This window comes from Sander vitreus, chromosome 5 (assembly GCF_031162955.1).
Source record: "Sander vitreus isolate 19-12246 chromosome 5, sanVit1, whole genome shotgun sequence".
In the NCBI taxonomy this organism is placed as follows: Eukaryota; Metazoa; Chordata; class Actinopteri; order Perciformes; family Percidae; genus Sander; species Sander vitreus.
In genome coordinates this window covers 13,828,864-13,842,478 of record NC_135859.1, presented here as the reverse complement: position 1 = coordinate 13,842,478, position 13,615 = coordinate 13,828,864, and positions in this window count along the sequence as shown.

The window sequence follows — 13,615 nt, the reverse complement described above, 5'->3', positions numbered from 1 at the left end:
GTGTATATCCATTGTTTGAATGGGGTAGTAACAGACACAGGTTAAAGACAGACAGATATGTAATGATATCCATATCTTTAGTCCATCTATATAAATATACGATCACATAGAGAAGACAAGTGGGATCTGATATCCAGCCCAGCTCATATGATGTGATATATAAGCGAGAGTGTTTATGGAGTCACTGCTCCATCTTATCATGATTTGTATTGTCAGCAGGGGCTGAATCTGCATGGTGGTAATAGATTCTGATGTGGTTCAAATGCCCCGTGGTGAATGGGAAATAGAGATGAATGTGACGGATGATACAGAACTTGTCCTGTATATAAACGGCCTTCAGAACTGTTGTTCTTTCACAGGGAGGGAGGGAAGGATAGATGGTAAAACGGCTGCCGTGTAGGGAAATGTCACCGCTGGTATTAAAATGGTAAAAATCTGATCCTCAAAGCTGACCTCTGCAGTTGACGCAATGAAATTGATATGAATTCCAGAAGAGAAACATTCTATACTTTGGCTACCGCAGGTTTTCTGGTGTTAAAGAGGTTTCTGTCATATTGAAGCTGAAATACAGACTAATGCAGAACTAAACAGAAAGTGTCAGGTAATATACATTGGTACCTATGGTGTCACGAATTATCACCCTTTGATCCTACCATGGAAAAAACATAGTATGTGTAATAAAGGAAAAGAGCAAATTTATTGCTATTGGAGGAAAGGAAAATTGGTCTTTACGGTTCAGGTTAAAAGGCAGCTTACTAGACCATGTTTCCGCTTTGGCCGGCAGTTCAAAAGCATGTTTTCTTTTTGGACTTTTCTCTGGCTGGATTCTGAACCACCTGGGGGTAGTTTGCAAAGGCTGTGGTGCACCAGTGACAGGCTGGTTTTCACATTTAAGGAGCCAAGGGGACATGGGGAACATGTTCAAGAGGCCTACAAAAACCTAAAAGCCAGGATATAGAGTTAATCCTTGTCCCAGTCAAGACCCCCCCTGAGCGGCTGCTCCGGCAAAATGCTGGACAGCCCGTCTGGCTGCAGTACAGGAATGTTGTCCTGCAGAAGACAGAGGAGGGAGAATTGACTTTAATAAGCAGTGACGTACTTTATAAGCATAAAACATGCTCCATTCTGAACTCCTTTAAATTCCCTGGAATTCTGATGAAAGTAACAGCGTAAAGATTTTGCAAACCAAATGCAGCCCATTAAAAGAGAATAACATAGTACAGCAGCCTCTACAAGGCCTAGAAATAAATAGCAGTGGGAGGATAATATTTATTTTTTTATAGCCCATTTTGTCATATGACAAAAAAACATATTCTTCTCAGTATTTTGCGATCAATTCAGGAACTTCCTTCTGTAGTGTATGATTGATACAGGATGGAATCTATCCATAGCATACCGCTGACTTTGAACATACTTATTACTTTTGTACCACAGCTGTTTGAAATGCTAACATAGAGCGTGTGAAATAGCAACAATACCGCAAGTGTGTTCCCCAGAGCTAGAGGGAGAAGGCAGAGCAAGACAAAGGCAGTTTTTAATCTGAGCAGGAAGCATACAGTGGCGATTCACTGTGACATGGTGATTGATATGAGTGAGTAGTGTATTTACCGAGTCTGACGGGATAGGAGAAAGAGAGTGTTTTCTTCCCATCCGTAGGCTTATCTCCCTCCATAAATCACTGCCAATGGGATGCATAAATGTGGATGAGCAAACGTTGTATTGTCCCGACACAGGCAATTCCACTTTGACCTTTACATTTGGCATTGGTCACTAGTGCTAAATGCATGGCACAACCTTCCCTGACTTTGGGCTATTCATATTTTATAGCTATGAAGCGTGATGGTTCATCACACAACATACAGTATATGAACACACACACACACACACCACTTAAGCACACAGAACAAGAAATTACTGTAGTAAAGCCAAACAACATTTCATGCCATAATGTGTGTCACTTTCTCTGTCTATTAAAATATCACATAAATAAAGAGAAGATATGATCTTTTTTGTCCTTCTCATCAGACTGTGTCTTTATAGCTCTGATTCCATTACCCGTTTCACAGTGGCACACTATGATGGGCTTTGTCCATCCTAACCTTTGACTTCTGCCAGTGTTTTAAAGGTTCTGCACTTTGCCCTCTCCCATTTGACCTGTCTGAAGTATACCTTTATAATTGCCTCTGTCGCTATCAAATGCACATATAAGAGGGTGCAGGGGGCAGGGGGCCGAAGTCTGTCCAGTAACCTTTTGGCCTCTTGTTCATCCATTCTGCTCGAAGCAAGCACAGCAGGCTTCACCCCCCTACCCACAATCCCATACTGTATTAGTCTGCATGTCGGAGTTATTGATGGCGCTCTGGAAATATTTTATTGGTCAGTCATGACCTTTGACTGGGGCAATGCAAACACTAACCCCCCTAAAGCTTCCTATCGACATGGATATATATATGATCAGATGGCTAATAGAAGTATAGATTTAGAGTGGCTGAAGACCTAGTCATTTGGATTTTAACATCATGAGGTCAGCATCGCTTTTTCCACTATACATGTGTAGGATCACTTGGCAAAACAAATATTGCGTTTGTTATAATCTAACCTATCCAGTGATGCACATAAAAGACATATTGGAATTTTGAACACTAAACCCCCCCCCAAAAAAACATATATAAAGGAATATTAACAAAAAAATTAGAGTCTTTAAAAGTCTTACAAATGGTAAATTTTGTTCTCGTACCAACCTCCTATCTTCTCCCTTTATTCCACATACTGTAAGTTTCTTTATCAAAGGAAGTGTAGCTTGCATTGAAACACCCACAATTAAGATAAGCCCAACCACAGCTGGACAATTACCTGCCAACTAACCTTTTCTGGAGGCACTTAAGAATGTAAGGACCCCTGAGGATAGATGTGCCCTGAGTAGAACAAGCACTTCAACATGCCAGGGAGGGAGGAAGGGAGGGAGGATGTGAAGTATGAGAATGCAGGGGTAGAGAAAGGGTGACAATAAGAGAGAAAAAAAAGGATAGAAATAGAGAAATGGACAGTATCATGGTGAGATTACCTAATCCTCTGTCTGAGAGCAGTATTTGAAGGACCTGGTGGTGTCAGACATGCAGGGGCTTTGTGGAGGTTTACCCAGGAGAGGCCAGCTCAGCTGGGGGATCTAGTTCAACACCCGGTGACCAGTGCTCTGTCCCCAAGCACAAACCTCAGCCCATGGCTTTGTAAACACGGTTAAATTGATTGCAGGGAGCTGATGAGATTTCCCTGCAGCCTGGGTCATTATCACATTGTGCACTAGCTCTAACTCATTCGTACAGAGCCCTCTATGGATTGTCACTCTGGTTTATGTTGTCATTTTTAATGTAAGTGACAGTGTTTTCTGTCAAACATTCATATATCCGTCAGGTTGTGTGTGATAAGTATGGTGGCAGGAATTTCAATTGTGTCATGAATTTAATGATATAAATTGAAAACAGTGGCTTGTATTTAATTCCATAATGCTTGGTGTAGCATTTTTAAGCACTGGGTGTTATAGTTTACCCTGCTGCGCAACAGGGTGAGTTTCAGCACTGTATGATATCTGATCCCAAAAACCCTGCAGGGCAGCCACAGCAAATCAACAATAGATTAATGGATCTGGTTCTGCTCGTAAATCTCTGTGGGATTGGAAAGCGTTCGAGGACAGTCAGCCTGTAGTGGTGTGCTTAATGTTACAGGCAGTTTGGGTTTCCCATCGTTCAAAGCAGTGACAGGGTAGTAAAGATGTGGCAGCATCTTATGTCAGCGTTAAATCAGTGAATGTCAGGAATGCTGGATTGTCAGTCTGCAATGCTGAGAGCTGTACCAACACTGATTCATTGGTACAGATTTGTTTCTTAATAACTGTAATGCTTTTCCATATCTCTCAATGTACAGTAGAAGAACTTCATGCACCACACAGAAAATAAGATGTGTTGTGCAGACATGCCCTAATTCAGGGATGTCAGTACAACCCTTCAACTTTAGAGTAGTGCGGTAAGGCCTTGCCATAGATCACAGTGGTTAACAGTTAGCTGTTTCTGCAGGTGTGTAGGGAATGGCAGTAACTGCTTCCATTACTGGAGAGAATGGCCCAACTCCCACAGCCCCCTCCAGACAGCACTGTCATTACACATCCATTGTGAGGCCTGAGAGGGAGCTGTAAGTACGGCAGACTTATGGCTTTGTTAGAGGGACTGGATGGTCTCCTCTGTCTCAGCACAGGATAAGGAGGGACGGTGGTATGGAAGGATAGCCAGATAGAGTGATAGAGATGGAGGATGAGGATGAATCGAACACTCCCTGATACCCCACCACCACCACCACTCCCCGGTGTGCTCGTGAGTGGAGTGCAGGCTAGAGGGGAGGGTTATTTGGTGCTATTTTTACAAGAAACGGGTTGATTTGTCTTAGGCCATTACCGTCTATTACAGCTGCGAGTCTTGGGGAAAAGGTGGGAAGCGGCAGACGCTGGCATTCTGCCTAAAGAGAAATCAATGAAACAAATTAATCCTTCGCAGGCTGCGGTGACACAGTAATCCATCATTCAGGGGGCGCTTTTACACACTGAATCAGGGAGCGAGGCAGGGAGGTGGAGGGATTGGGGGTTGGTGGGTGCGTGTTGGGTGAGGAGGGGTGGGGTAGTGGGGAGCGAGACTGAGGCTCTAGGGGACAGGGGCAGACATCCACGCTCCGGTAACACTGGGGCAACGGTGGGTGGTGGCAGGGAATCAAGTGGCTCTGAGCCCTTCCTTTACATCCTTGAGCTGCCTGTGGACATACAGAGCAGGAGGAGGAGGAAAGGGACGTAAACACAATCAGCTGAAATGCACCATGGACATGGCCATGATTACACACCTACGCCTACACATATTTTCTCTGTTGCCTGTCGCTTGCTGTCTACTTAAACCCCACCAAGCTGATGGCTGATGGTGATGAGAATGATAGGAGAGCTTTATTATTTATTTACACTGGGCATACAGGCAGCCAACTGGGTCATTAATGCGTGGACATACCCTGGATGTGAAAGAATGGAGGGAGAAAGAGAGATAAATCAGGAAGCAGTAATGTACACATATATATATATATATATATATATATATATATATATATATATATATATATATATATTAAAACTACAAATTCTACTCTTTTTTCACCATTTCATCTGCACAACTTAACTATATGGCATTGCATTGTTTCGGTTTAATTGCAGATCTGTATGCATTGTCCGCGTGATGACATATTATTTAGAATTGTACATTATCATAGCAACAGCCCTGGGTCTAATCCCCATCCACAGATGTACACAAAACTCCCTGCCCTCTTTCCTAGAAAGGCAAAACACACAACCCACCATTTCACTATTCAAAGCAGAGAGCCGTATACATGCACCCAGATTCGCTACCGTGATGCACCAGTGCACGGCCAATTAGAGCTCAGATCTATCCGTGTGATTGAGTCATGTGATCAGCTGCCCCTGTGAGGAAACAGTCCTGTCCAGGCCAAGATCCATGTGAAGCAGCTGTACCCTCCGATGAATCACATAACATCCAACATCAAATGATATCACAGTTCAACCGGGAGTAAAGAGAGAAAAAAAACACATACGCACACATATCAAGATTGATGTGTTTTTATTAAGATCTTTGCTGTGTTGCATTGCCTTTTTGTAATATTACATCATTTTGAAAGCAAGTTCAAGAGCATGATCCATTCAGTGTTACAGTATCAACCGGCTTTGTTGGTCTCCAGGCTCCTCTGTGGCGCTGTGGTTGCTCTGCTGACGTTCATTGATGGTGACTGTGTGTGTGTGTGTGTGTGTGTGTGTGTGTGTGTGTGTGTGTGTGTGTGTGTGTGTGTGTGTGTGTGTGTGTGTGTGTTTTTACAGCAGTGACTTGTAGCTAGAGCACTGATGGAGGGTGGTGATGCTTAGGAAGCCGGGGTCATTCCATGAAAAAAAGTTAATCTAGAAACACAACAGGCACAACCATTATTTGCCGTGTCATTGTAATAGAGGGTGCCACTTACCTTAACCAGCTTCCCGAAGAGGAATACCAATAGCCCCCCCTTTTTCCCCCTAAAGACACAGGTGGTAGCATTCTGTGGAACGGCATGTTAGAAAATCAGAGAAAATAGTGGGTGGAGGAAAAAGGGAGGGGGAGGGAGAGGCTGAGATTGGGCTGGGTGGTGCAGCAGAGAGGTATTGGTAAAGGGAGCAAGAGTGGTCAGAGAGCAGAGAGAAGGCAAACAGGGAGAGAGGGAGGGGTAGGGGAAGAAGTGAAACGATGGAAAAATGTGGGGATATTGCAGCAGAGCGGATGGTGTGAGGGAGGCAGAGTGAGAAATGTTGCCGGAAATGCTGGAGCCAGCAGCGTGTGTAAAAAAAAAACCCACACTGCAACATTTCTCATCCTTGACATCACTGACAAGCTTTCCAAACACACACAGTGTGCTTTCAATGTGCAGGGTTGTAATATCCAAATCTTTGACACAGCTTCTCATCTAAGATTGTACTCTTTTTGTGTTTTCTCCCCTTCTGTAAACAAGGCAGATGTCGGGGATATTAAATATAACCGATGCCGTAATTCTTAATTTGAAGGGTGTGTGCTTTAAGATTCCCACCACAAATTCAATAAAACATGTCTGTTTGTAATGAGAACTCTCTCTGACTCTCTCTTAGTTGTGGGGGAGACATACTGAGAGGAGTTAAGGGGTGAGGAATGACGGATATGGGGAGAGGGAAGGAGGAGGACAGAAGATTGTTGTGGAATGTTTGCCGTTCTGGCCAGAACTCGACCATCTCATTTGTCAGGGCTTGACCCCAACTGTGGGGTCAAAGGTCAAAGGGAACATCTGAGGGAAACTGACTATCACACACACACACACACACACACACACACACACAAACACACAAACATCTGTGAGTGTCTCTCCGTTAGCACTCTCACACATAATTCAAGCTCATGCACAGTACATCTGTATATATCATCATTAATATCCATCCTAGTCTTATTTGTTTTATTAATACTGAGTGTTATGGTGACCTCTAGCTATTAAAAGAGCAGCTGCCAGTTTCTCAAAAAGCATACTATGGTCTTTTTCCAAAACAAATCATTGAGAAGGAATTTGAGTTCCATGATGCTTGGATTCATTTCTGAGTAGAAAAGCTTTGGATAGTACTTGATAAACACACACTAGTAAGTAATGTACTTAGTGAAAAAAACAAAATCTAAACTGAGCAATAAAATACAGAAAGAGCAGCATCTAAAATCTATTCTGAGAGTGACTATATATTTACAGTTTATGTAATATTTACCACATATATGAATCAGTGCAATGAGCCAGTCAGTGCAGGGCTGTCATGTCAAGTGAGCCCAACGCTCATACTAAGCAGTGGTATCACTGTCACCATCCTATAATCAAACAATACTCGCCCTAAATTACACCGCAACCCAGTGTCTGTCCTTGCACCACACCGACCATCCTGCTGTGTTTCCGAGCGCCTGGCCGCCGTGTCGCTCTCTGCCTGCGAGGAGACACAACACAAACTCAGTTACAAAAGGGCAAGGTTAGCTCCACCCAATCACTCAAACTCTGCTTCAAGTTTCACATTAAAGTGAGGATAAAGCTGGCAGTGACAGTGTGTGTGGCCCGCTTCAGTGATCACTGGACACCTGTGAGTCACATACAGTAACAGTAAGACAGAAGCCACACCTTGCACACTGTAAATGGTAGCTTGAGTTCCTGTTGAGATTTATTAATGTGCAAATGATGATTGGCATACTAAACAGTACTGTATCTATGGCTCGTCTGTGGTCGCTTCTCTTCTACACCCCCTGTTAGGAAACAAATTGTTCATTTTTGGGCTTTAAAATGCAGCTCTCTATCTCCCTCTTTTTCTACTCTAAAAGGAGACAGGTAGCACAGCAGCTGATATTCATGGATTTTAAGAAGGATCTTAAATCTTACACCTTTGTCATTCTTTGGCCGGAGACATCAAACAGGTGCTATGAATAATTTATCTTAAGAGTTTCACATTGATAAGGTCACAATCTGCCAGGTCTGGACACTAAACACAGGCCACCTTCACTTCACTGTCTTTTTACACACATGTGCCAACACCAGACACACTCTCAAACAAACGTTAAAAAGTTAAGAGCGTTTTGTCCATGTTTGTGGGTGTGTGAGAGAAAGGGCTATATTTTCTTTTTAATATCATTTTGTTGTGTGTGTGTGTGTGTGTGTGTGTGTGTGTGTGTGTGCTAGTGAGTATTTTCAATTAGAAATGTGATTAAAACACAATTGCTGTGTTAAATTTTAGCATAATAAATAATATGTCACAGATGTTTAGGAGGGTTGGAATCAAAGTAAAAGTTTGATTGCAGCTTCATATCCCTATATATATTCATTTATTGCACATAATATTTTCCAAATGTAAATAAATAAAGATGTGTTTCACTCAAACTGCCTCTGGGAATTTGTGAGGAAATAATGTTGTTGTTGTTTTCTCTGTACTGATGTAAAGGAGACTGCACCAGTGTGCTCAGTCATTCTCAGCTCCAGCATGCTGATGGTTCAGCTACACTACATTTCTAATTAAGCCCCTGCTGTGTGTTGGTTTTGAGGGGGGGAATTCGAGAAAAAATAATGCAGAGGCTGATGTGATGCTACTCATTTAGTTACAAACCAACAGTTAAATAACCAAACAAGTTCAACCAAATGGGGGCAAACTGACCCAGTGTTAGTAATCCTGCCGAGGCATCATAACCAACAGTGTAAACATTATTCTGTCACCAAAAAAGAACTAATTTGTTATCCTCGGTCATCTTCGCTCAGTTTCATATTGATGTTAATTTACTCAGCATAAATATTAATGGGTAAACTCTTTTTAGATGGTTCCACCAGCCACTACCTACACCACTACGACAGTGACAGCACACTCATGAACGGCAAGCTTTTTTTTTTTGTCTCCCCCTTTGAAAGCACACAGGGAATCGCTCCTCTACTGTGTTGACCCCCCCCCCTCTTCCTCTTCCTTTTCCTCTTCCCTCCTCTGTCTCTCTCTCTCTCATTGTTCACTCCCCTAATAATCGCAATACTTCTTAAAATTGTTTTGCACTCTTCTGTGTCGGAGGGTAATCTCGCTCTTTTGTCGCTGAGCTATATTTCTACTGTGTGTTGTCGGATAATGTGAGGATGGGATGAAAGGTAATCTGCGTGCAGAATTCCTAAAGCTCCCTTATCCTTGTTGAATTTCTCAAGAATTCCACCTTTGCCCTCCGGTTTCCCTGAAATAAATTACTTTAAGGTTGAGATGCCTTCACGCTCCCCCGTTCGAGTCCCGGTTTTTTTGTTTTGCCTTCTTTAAACGCAGTCAAACAGGTATTATATCTTATTTTAATTCACTTTATTCCTGTAGACTGCGGCGCTCCCTGGATATGTCACATGCACTTGGGGAGTAAGAAAAAATGATTTCCCAAACTTGCATTAAAAATAGAAGCCACAGTATTAAAAGAGTGTTGTGTTGATCGTTTATTATTACAATGCTGCATTAAGTTGACACAGTAATATAAACAGGCCGTGTTTAAACCTAACTACCGGCCAGTGATAAGACAGTTTCCCGTGTCAGTTCATTTTCTGTTCTGCTTAGTTTACTCTGTGTGTTTCGGCTTAGCTGCTGATTGATATACGCTGGGCTTTCCTTCACAGTGGATCCCTAAGAAGTACACACGCTGTTGAAAATCTGTTTCTCTTCATCTAGCTTCTGGTAGTTCGGTTTTTTGGTGTACTACAAAATTACAGTGTTTGCACTGTGGAACCACGAGGGTTTGGGTGCTAATGGATTTATAATCTCCGTCTCTGGGACCATCCAAAGTAATTAGCACATAGGCTCTAAAGAAATGATGGTTAGTGAGCAATAAAGCCATTGCCCATAGTTTAAACTGACAGTCCCTCTAACTTAACTCCAACCTCAAGCCTAATTGGGAAAGTCACTGCAGTTATTGTCCTCAATTATAGTCTGGGATGCAAAAATCCTGGAAAGAGACTTCTATTCATCACGTCTGAATCTGAAGGATCTCAACTCTCTGGAGAGATTAAAAATAATGAGGAAATAGACAATAATGTCTACATACAAACTAGGATGATACAAACTGTGGGGTAATGCATTTTTTTTTACAGCTAAAGTCATTTTAGGGCAAAAAAATAACTTTAAAAAAACACTATTATGATGAAATAACAGAAATGAACAGGGCAATTGTAACACAAATGAAGTTATATCTACTCTGAATATAGACTGCTGTTTGCATCTGATATGTAAACTTGCCCTGTTTTGGGGGAGACCCTTTTCAGTTTCCAGTAATAATTAATCGCCACGCTGCCTGTTAAATGCGTCGGTCTTAAATGGCTGTAGCCTATAGGCTCAACGATATTTCCACTATTTCTCACGAATGGCCTTTCCATTAAGAGCGATTAGATTATGTCTATTGAAAGTTGCTCATCCATAGAAAAAAAAAGCCAGCGGATAAAAGGCGATTTCAAGTGACCTTCTCGTCCCTTTCACACCAATCTGAGCCCCCAGAATAATTTGGGGATCAGATTTGGACAAAAAGAGCCCCCCCCCCACCTCACACACACACACACACACACACACACACACACACACACACACACACACACACACACACCCCTCCTCCTCCCTTTTCAACACACAACCACTCAAAGCAACATAACCTCCAATTTAAACATTAGGATGAGTTTTATTTTATTTTTTTAAATTAGGACTTGCAAAAATATGAGTTAGTGTTTGGTCTATGTTCAGCGCAGTGCGCACTGTGAAACGTTTTTTTCTTCTTTGCCCCCCCCAGTTCCACTTTATACGTAAAGGCTGAGGCTTTAGAGGTGTTGAGAAAAGTTACACTAACTTCACTGTAGCAACTAGGTTGTCACTTATAAAACCGTGTGAAATCACTGTTGTTTCAAACTGGTCGAAGGCATTCATGTTATTTTATATTTGACGATGTTAGCGTGATTAAAAAAGAAATTCGCCCCATCATAAAGCAGTATGCCACTGCAGGGTTACTGCTTCCATAACGCAAATAATCCGGATGCAAAAGCAAATTATACTCAAAACATATCGTTGAAAGATAGATAAGGGACTACATTTATGTATTATCTTACTGTATTATCCATGTGGCATATGTTGTATAAGATAGTGAACATCTACATCTAACACATTGCCCTAACGTTAGTGAGCTCATGTGGTCGGAAAATGTAACAATATATAATACAATACTACAAATTAATCTCCACAGAATAACAGGGGAAACCGTGTAACGTCAGCGGCGCCTAAGTGTTTACTCACTAAATCTTAAGCCACTTCATTATTAATGAAAAAAAACTTTAGTGACAAACTTCTCCTTAATACACAGAAGCACAGTCCAACCACTGTAACGTCATTTTAAAGGTTTGGAGCTGCATCTTATTTCCACACATGCTCGATTTGACTATTAATCAGTGTCTATTATTCCAGCATCCAACAGACAGGACCCAACATGGAGTTGTGTAACGAGGCTCGAGGTGTCCATCACATTATTGGTTTTGGTTGTTTAATCATTTTATTTTTGCAGGCAGACGTTTAAAGTCGCAGGGATCAGCATCATGGATGTGGCCCTTTAGCCCGGCGTCCAGAAACATAACAGTGGTGTGCACACAGGAGGCGTCTTTCAGCAGAGGCCCCCTGGAAAAGCGAATCAACCTCTAAACCCATACAATGTCTATCTGGCTATATGCTGTGCTTGTAACCCTGGTGTGCTCACACACAGTCAATAATAACAGACCCTCGTACATTTCTAAATCCCTACATCCATTTGCATCGTTTTTAAATGCTCTAAACGTGTCCTTACGGTCGTGTGTTGTTTTATTGGGGGCCTTGCACTTATGACCTCAGGGTCTTCCCAACTGATTGTTCTGCTTGTTGGTTTCAGCTGTTTTGAAGCTGCATTTCTGAGTTTAACAACGTCCTACTGTATCTGTGTCAAAAGAGCATCAGTTATTGATTATCACAGATATGGCAAAACTGTTATGTGCTCTGTATCCCTATAGCTACATGTTAACAAATAAGTTCCTTTGACAAAGCTAGAATACAGGGGGGAAATTTAAACAGCCATAGATAATCTTTGGATTATTCAATTTTGATTAAAAATAGAAAAAGTCAGATAGAATTTAAATATTCCAAGATCCCTAATTATCTGTTGCAGAGCAAAGCATGAGATTAGAGTAAGGCGGCTGCTAATGCGCAAATGCATCCATTACCTGAAAGACATGTTTAATAATAATGTGATTATGTAAGTCTTTGCACGTTTTCAATCATTTAACAGATTAGTCATATTTTGCTGTCCAAATAAAAAAAGGTAGACTACTTAGAGAATTGGAAATGAAAAATAAATGTTTCTTGGCTCACGTAAAATGATTGATTTGGATGAACGTTATGCATCCATGAGAAGATAAGAAGTTAAATGTTGTTATGTAAGGTTCTTTTACAAACTGAGTGACCTAGAATAGGCGAACCTGGCCTACCGTACTACATCATTTATTTTAAATCAGTTTTCATTGCAATCCCTTTACATCGATAATGCTGTTTAAATAAATCCCATTGTATGCCATCTCACATTTCCTCGCTGCAGTCTTTTCTCACATACAACGTGTTCTTGCCGGTGCATGAGATTTTGCGCCAATCTGTAATATTTGCATCTGACAGTATTGTGGCTAAACTGGCTATTGGAAAACAGCCTAAAAGATGGGCGACGGTTGGTCTTCTTGATCAGCCTTTTAATCCGGTGACACTATCGCTGAGACAAACAGCCTGCTATCGATCTTTTCATTATGTGCTCAAACAACAAATAGCCTTGCAGGTGAGGGACGGGACGTGCAAAAAAAAAAACGCTCCTATGTCCAGCGGTACTACAAGCAGCCTGTAATAACTATCTGATGTACAAATCAGTGAGGACAGCTGGAAAACGGGGGGGACGAGTATCATAATCGGTGATGATGTGGAGAGAAGATGCAACTGTCCAGTATTTAAAAAGTTGGGACTCTGACACTGCCCGGGTCGGCTACATGGTTTGAAGTTAACGGTCCTGTGGCGTGACACAGATAATTCAGTCTTGCATTCAGAGCCATGCGTGTGTAACGTAGGAGAAGTGAGAAATAAATATTGTACTTGCCTTATCGGTAGCTGGTTTTATCCAGGTAGAAAGCTGCTCCTCTACTGGTAACCGCCGTGGCTGGTGCTTCTTCTTTTAATGTCCTGCTGTCCACTTTCTCCTTTTTCTCTCGCCGTTTCCCAGCTTTCTATTAGAGCCCCTACCCTGCTCCCATTCGCTGCCCCTCTCACTCTCATCTCCTCTTCTCCTGCGGAGCCCCTTTCCAATCTGTGGAGTTAAATCTTAATGATACACTTACAGAAAAAAATTCTTTGTCCGATTTAATCTTATTGGTTTCACCTTTTCAAAGAGCTGGAGATATGGCCGGGGAGTTTCAGTGGAGTGTCCGAGACAGGGACGGGAGAGAGAGCTCTTGCTGAATACTT